The following is a 6,374-nucleotide window of genomic DNA, read 5'->3' on the forward strand; positions in this document are numbered from 1 at the left end:
CGGTCTTGGGTAAAAGTTTACGGAGAACCGTAAATGCAATCAAGTTCAAATGTAAACGGGCCGTTCCATGAGAAAACCTGTGTTAGTGACATAATATATATATTGCATAATTAGTAGTTTAAAATACTGGAAAATCACTTTTTAGGTGTATTTTAACATTCCTGTACCTGGTAAGGATTTGTTAAAATAAGTCACTGAAAGCATTTTGAGACATGACGTTAAGAACATGAAAGCAGTATGACGCCGACGTGCATGGCGTGTATTTTTCAAGTCAGTAAAGCATTTTTTGCGTATCACTTACTAAACATTATACGTTTACGGAACAGTTTAAAATGATTTTACTGAAAAATAACGCAACCGTATATCTTTTGTTTCATATCACGGCCTTTTATCTACATATCTCTATATTTTCATGATGCATTGGTCCTTTATAATTTCCGTTGCCATGATAACACAAAGGACATTTATTCATAAAATATGATAGAATCTGATTTCCCTTAAATAACTGTATTACAATATACCCTTTTCTTGTTTCTGTATAAATTGGAGGTACCATCCATCTGTAACTAGGGTAGGTTTTATGTGGAGTTAAGAGTTAAAGGAGTTGTTTCCCTTTGACCTAGTTGTAAGAGATGTTTCCTTTTGACCTCTGTTTTAGTTGCCGCCAAAACTGGTCACATGACCAGAGCTCTTCTGTTTTGGAGGTTGTTTTTAGTTAGACATCTTGAAAGGCAGTTTGCCGGTATTTTTATAGGAGGATTTCACGGTTAGTGCTGGTTGTAAAGGCTTTATCAGATGTATACTAAGTTATAAACTACAGACTAATGTTTTGCAGTTCAGTTCCCTTTCTATAAGTTATAAATATTTTAAGTCGAGATGGTTTTGAGATGACAGTCTCTTTCTAATGACACATGATTCTGTTTATTTCACCGTTAATAATATCCATGCATTTCCTAACTTTACAGCACAGATCACACAGTGAGACAGGGTGGAGTGAAGCAGAGAACAGGGCAGTTTGTACACCTGATTCCATAAATTGGTAAGCGTACTGTTTGATTGTTGATTTACCATTATGTATACATGTATATACCGGTATGAACCATTGTAATGTTTTATTCAAAGCCACAAGACACATTAATTTACGACGGCATTACCTTCAGTTATAGGACATGCACCTATTGTTTGTATAGAGAGAGGCTACTTTGTTTAGATATCTTTGAGAGATTTGTATATCCTTTATTGCGTATAGATATCCTTTAGATATTGATATCTCAGAGAAGTGATATATGCGACTAAGATATTTAGTATGTTGTTCTTTGTATCATTTCAGGGTGTCGTCTTCATGTTATCATCATCATCTCTGGCTTTGTATTAACTCAGTAACTGATGTCACGTGTCTTAATATAAATAAAGAAGAAAAACCGAACCCAGCCTTGGATGTTTATATACTAACTTTTAATACATAAATAGCCAAAGGGTTACATTTGGCGCCCAACGGGGGACTTGAGAAATAAATTGGACATGGTGACATAGCTAAAAATAGAAACACTGGATTTTATACGGATTACAAGTGCATGAACAGTAAGCAGACGTTTAGCACAAGAACACAAACTTCTTGTCTTAGGAATAGGACTGAGAACAAGTGACATTGGATTTTTAAAGTTAACACAAGTGTTCGTATAACAGTACGGAACATAGTAACGTTCGTCATTTATGAACTTTAATAAGTGATTAGTGAGATACAGACAGAATTCATATTCGAACTGTCATGACTCTTTTATCATCAGTTTTAAGCAGCAATTTTACATCAGACTTGACACTGTACAGTGAAAAATAATCCATTGTTATATGCAAGCCATCAGTGATAACCGGATGGACTTTACTATAAACAGTATCATTCAGTAGAATTCTTTTGGTGATGGTCAAAAAGACAAATTTGGCAATTTGCAGGAATCCATTTTGGGGTTCACGGCATCAACGGAAGTCGATCAGTGATAGTCAAAAACGTTAAACTTGGCTGTCTGCAGTACGAAGGACTCAATTTTGGATCGGGATATCGACGGGATTCGATCAGTGGTAGCCTTGATAACAAACACGGCTATCCGCAGTAACTGGATTCACATACAGGGCAACGGTAGGATTTGATCAGCCATAGCAAAGACAATACAAATAAACGATTTGTGTTTGGTACAGTAACAGTGTTATATTGAACTGAACTATCAGAAATACTAAATTCAGACAACAGAACATTTGTGATGATGTATCTAGAAAGACTTAGACAGTGCATCATAATAACAGTTATCAGAATATAAACATTTAAGAGACAGAATTGTGATCTAGTGGCATTACCGGTCAACAGATTTATAAGTAACTTAAAGGTGATTGAACATTCAGAAATTGCAGTTGTTCCAGGCTTAGATTGAACTTGTCACCTATTTTTTCAGAAGTTTTGAAAAAATAAGCAAAGCATAGCTACATAGCCTGTTTAAGACTGCAGTTTTTGAAAGTAGCAAATTTTATAAGTTTCAGATGTAATTATTTGATACTTTGTCTGGAGGTGAATAATGTAGAAAGTCTGAGAGAAATTCACTATGCATGATATCACAGTTAAATAATTAATTGGTAAAGGGATCAATCTTTCACATAATTTTCTCTTCATAGCCTATATTTCCTATCTTGTCACAAAATTCTTAACTAACTAATATCTATAATTGTCATCTTTTCAGAACCATCTCACTTTAGTGTATATCAAAAAAATAATGTAAACAAACTGTTGTTACAGTTTTTGACCTCAGTGTTGAAATTCCTGACCTGCTGTCAGCATCCTAAAATCAAATTTATTTAGTATATTTAAAACATTATAGTTTACTCTGTGGTTTAAAACACTTAATTGATTTGACTAAAGACAAAATAGTTGGTTGTTTGATCAGTATAGTGTAGTTTTAGTTGGATTATTTTGTGTAGAATCTAATCGCAGCTGCTTGACCTTGCTGGGTCTATTTTGAGCAAGTAAACATTGGTATTCCCTGGGATTCCTGATTTGATTGGTTCTGGCTTGAATTTGATTGGCTCACTAGAGAGAGACATGACGTCATAAGACTACGTGACTGAGTACCTGTACAATCTTGGCAACCACTCTAGCAACCAAATCTATATTTAGATTGTACACTTCATTGATAAATCTATTTCAGGCATATAGTACTAAAGTAGTAGTGAATAATAAACAGTAGGAAAATTTAGGTTGTTGATTATTTTTGTTCATTTAAAGTTTAGTTATTTTAAAAGAGGGTTGATTATAAAGAAGATCAATTGTTTTATTGATTAGCCTAATTTATACTTTAGGTGTGAAAAAGTTTTGGTATTTGTTACTGTTTACTAAAGACATACTATTTTGGTTGAACATAGAAATTATTTTTTTTACATAGCTCTAGTAATATTCTCCTGTGTTATAGTGTTTTGATTTTGAACTCTGTTTAGGTATTTACAGTGATAAACATAGTCACTAGTCCTACATACTTTGTATATGTAATAAGAAATATTTCTTGCATATTGAGAAATATTTGTATTAGCACCAATAATATCAACTGTATTAATTACTGGTCATTGTGACATAGTTCATGGAACTCAGATTATTGAATAACAAGTGAAAGCTAAATACCATGAATTGAGGAATTGGTCAATTTTAATGAGATCTTAAAAAAAAAATTGAAATAAATAAAGAGTGAATGCGAAAACGCCTTAAGTGAAAGATATGAGGTTGTCTTCAGAAGTTGATTGTTGAAGTGAGTCCTTGAAAGCAAAGTAAATTAAATAGATTGATGAGATAACGGCAAAACGAATTAAACTTATTGCCGGGTTGAAAGCAAAGTGAATTACCGGTAAATAAATTGATGAAATAACGGCAAAACGAATTAAATTTATTGCCGGGTTGAAAGCAAAGTGAATTAAATAAATTGATGAGATAACGGCAAAACGAATTAAATTTATTGCCGGGTTGAAAGCAAAGTGAATTAAATAGATTGATGAGATAACGGCAAAACGAATCAAATTTATTGCCGGGTTGAAAGCAAAGTGAATTAAATAGATTGGTGGGATAACGACAAAACGAATTAAATTTATTGCCGAGTTGAAAGCAATGTGAATTAAATAGATTGATGAGATATTGGCGGATCGAATTAAAGTTATTGCCGAGTTGAAAGCAAATCGACTTAAATAAATTGAGGGGTTGATAGTAAAGTGAAGTAACTATATTGAATGGTTGATAGCAAACTGAACTAAGTAGATTGAAGGTTGAAGAGAAAGTGAACTAAATAAGTTGAAAGGTCGGCGCTAAAGCAAACCAAATACATTGAAAAGTTAAAGGCAAAGTAAGCTAAATATATAAAAAGGTCAGCAGTAAAGCGAATTAAATACAGTGAATAGTCAACGGCAAGGTAAATAAAATAGATTGAAAGACTGATGGTAAACTGAATTAAATAGATTTATTGAATATGAATTGATGATATTGAAAGGTTGACGGCAAACTGAATTAAATAAATTGAATATACACAAAATATTTTGAAAGGTTAACGGTATAGTGAATTAAATAGCTTGAATGGGAACTGAATATTTTGAAAGGTTGACGGCAAACTGAATTAAATAGATAGAATGTACACTGAATATATTGAAAGGTTGACGGCAGACCGAGTTAAATAGATTGAATGTGAATGGACTATATTGAAAGGTTGACAGCAAAGTGAATTAACTAGATTCAATGTGAATTGACTATATATATATTGAAGGTCGACAGAAAAGCGAATTAAATAGATAGAAAGTGAGATTATCTATTATTGAAAGGTTGGCAGCAAATTGAACTAAATACATTGAAAGTGCAACAAGTTATTGATCAGACAACAAAGTGAATTAACTAGATTGAAGAATCGATTATATAGAGAGGTTGACGGCAAAGTGAATTAACTAGATTCAGTGTGAATTGATTATATTGAAGGTCGACAGTAAAGCAATTTTAAATAGATAGAAAATGAGATTATCTATTATTGAAAGGTCAGCAGCAAATTGAACTAAAAACTTTGAAAGTGCAATAAATTTATCGAACAGAAGCCAAAGTGAATTACCTAGATTGAAGGTGAATTGAAAATTTAGAAAAGTTGAGAGAAAGTGAACTTAATAAGTACAAGTAGAGTGTACTATCATATATTAAGATAAATAATAAAATTGTCGTCGGTGAATGAAATGAAATAGGTAATCAGACACTATTTCACTGAATTAATACTTGGAGAATAAATTGAATTAATTGAATAGACACTGCAAAAGTGAATTAGATAAATGCGCATGCATAAAAGTAGCTGAATGAGTGCTACTTAAGTGAATAAAGTGAAATAAGTTGATTAGTACTGAATCGATTGAAGTGAAAGATACATAAACTGAACTGATTCAAGTGAAAAGTTGTAAGAAGATAAGTTGAGGTAGAAGTAAACTAGAGTGAAATAGACACTGTACTAGTGAACCAAGCAAGCTGATTAATTTTTCAGAATTAACTGAAAGTAACAGAAGGAAAAAGAAGTTGATACATTTAGGGAAAGGATTCAAAGTGCCATAAACTGATATATTAGAAAAAGAAACTTTGAACAATGAGTGACGACGAGAAACACGGTATAGCTGTTGGGGGAGCACCAGAAACTGAGGGAGAAAAAGAAGTCGGCCCAGATGTTAAGGATGAAAGTATAGAACCGAAACATGTTACAGACACTGAACTAACGGAAGAGGACAAAAACATCTTAGGGCATTTCACGCATTGAAGATGAAAAAAATCAGGTACAACACCGGAAGACGTTATATCTGCAATCAAACATATTGGAGAGACAACAGTCAAGATGGAACCAATGGGAGCCAGACCTAAAACAAAGGAATTTGAATTAAGAAAACCTACTACTCCAGCTGTAACAGTACCACCGCCGGAAATAAAACCAAGGATAACTGCTGGAACTTATCATTTTCCAAAACTGTCTAGCTTTTCAGGAGATGATAATAAAACTGAGGTTGCATGGGAATCATTTAAGTTTGAAGTTCAAGCTCTAATAGCTGTAAAGACATTTACAGAAGAGCAGATCTTATTAGGAGTACGACGGGCTGTTAAAGGGAATGCGAGTGATGTAGTTCGTCGACTTGGAATTGGAGTTACTATTAATGAAGTCATGCAGAAACTTAGTAGCACATTTGGAAATATTGAAACGCGAGAAAGTATACTCCGAAAATTCTACTCGACCCAACAGAAAGATCATGAAACAATCACATGTTACACATCCAGATTAGAAGAAATGTTCAACCAAGAAGTAGAACTTAAGGCCTGAAAAGAAGTGATGATGAAATTTTGA

At 33.1% G+C, this 6,374-nt stretch overlaps 1 long non-coding RNA gene across 1 annotated transcript; it reads left to right on the forward strand.

The window, feature by feature from the left end:
• Positions 1-653: 653 nt before the first annotated feature.
• LOC123553713 (uncharacterized) lies at positions 654-3,239 on the forward strand. The gene is made up of 3 exons (XR_006686814.2): positions 654-766; positions 966-1,039; positions 1,331-3,239. It is a non-coding gene; the product is annotated as an uncharacterized LOC123553713 (long non-coding RNA).
• The last annotated feature ends 3,135 nt before the right edge of the window (positions 3,240-6,374 follow it).

This window comes from Mercenaria mercenaria, unplaced genomic scaffold (genome assembly GCF_021730395.1).
Source record: "Mercenaria mercenaria strain notata unplaced genomic scaffold, MADL_Memer_1 contig_4537, whole genome shotgun sequence".
NCBI lineage: Eukaryota > Metazoa > Mollusca > Bivalvia > Venerida > Veneridae > Mercenaria > Mercenaria mercenaria.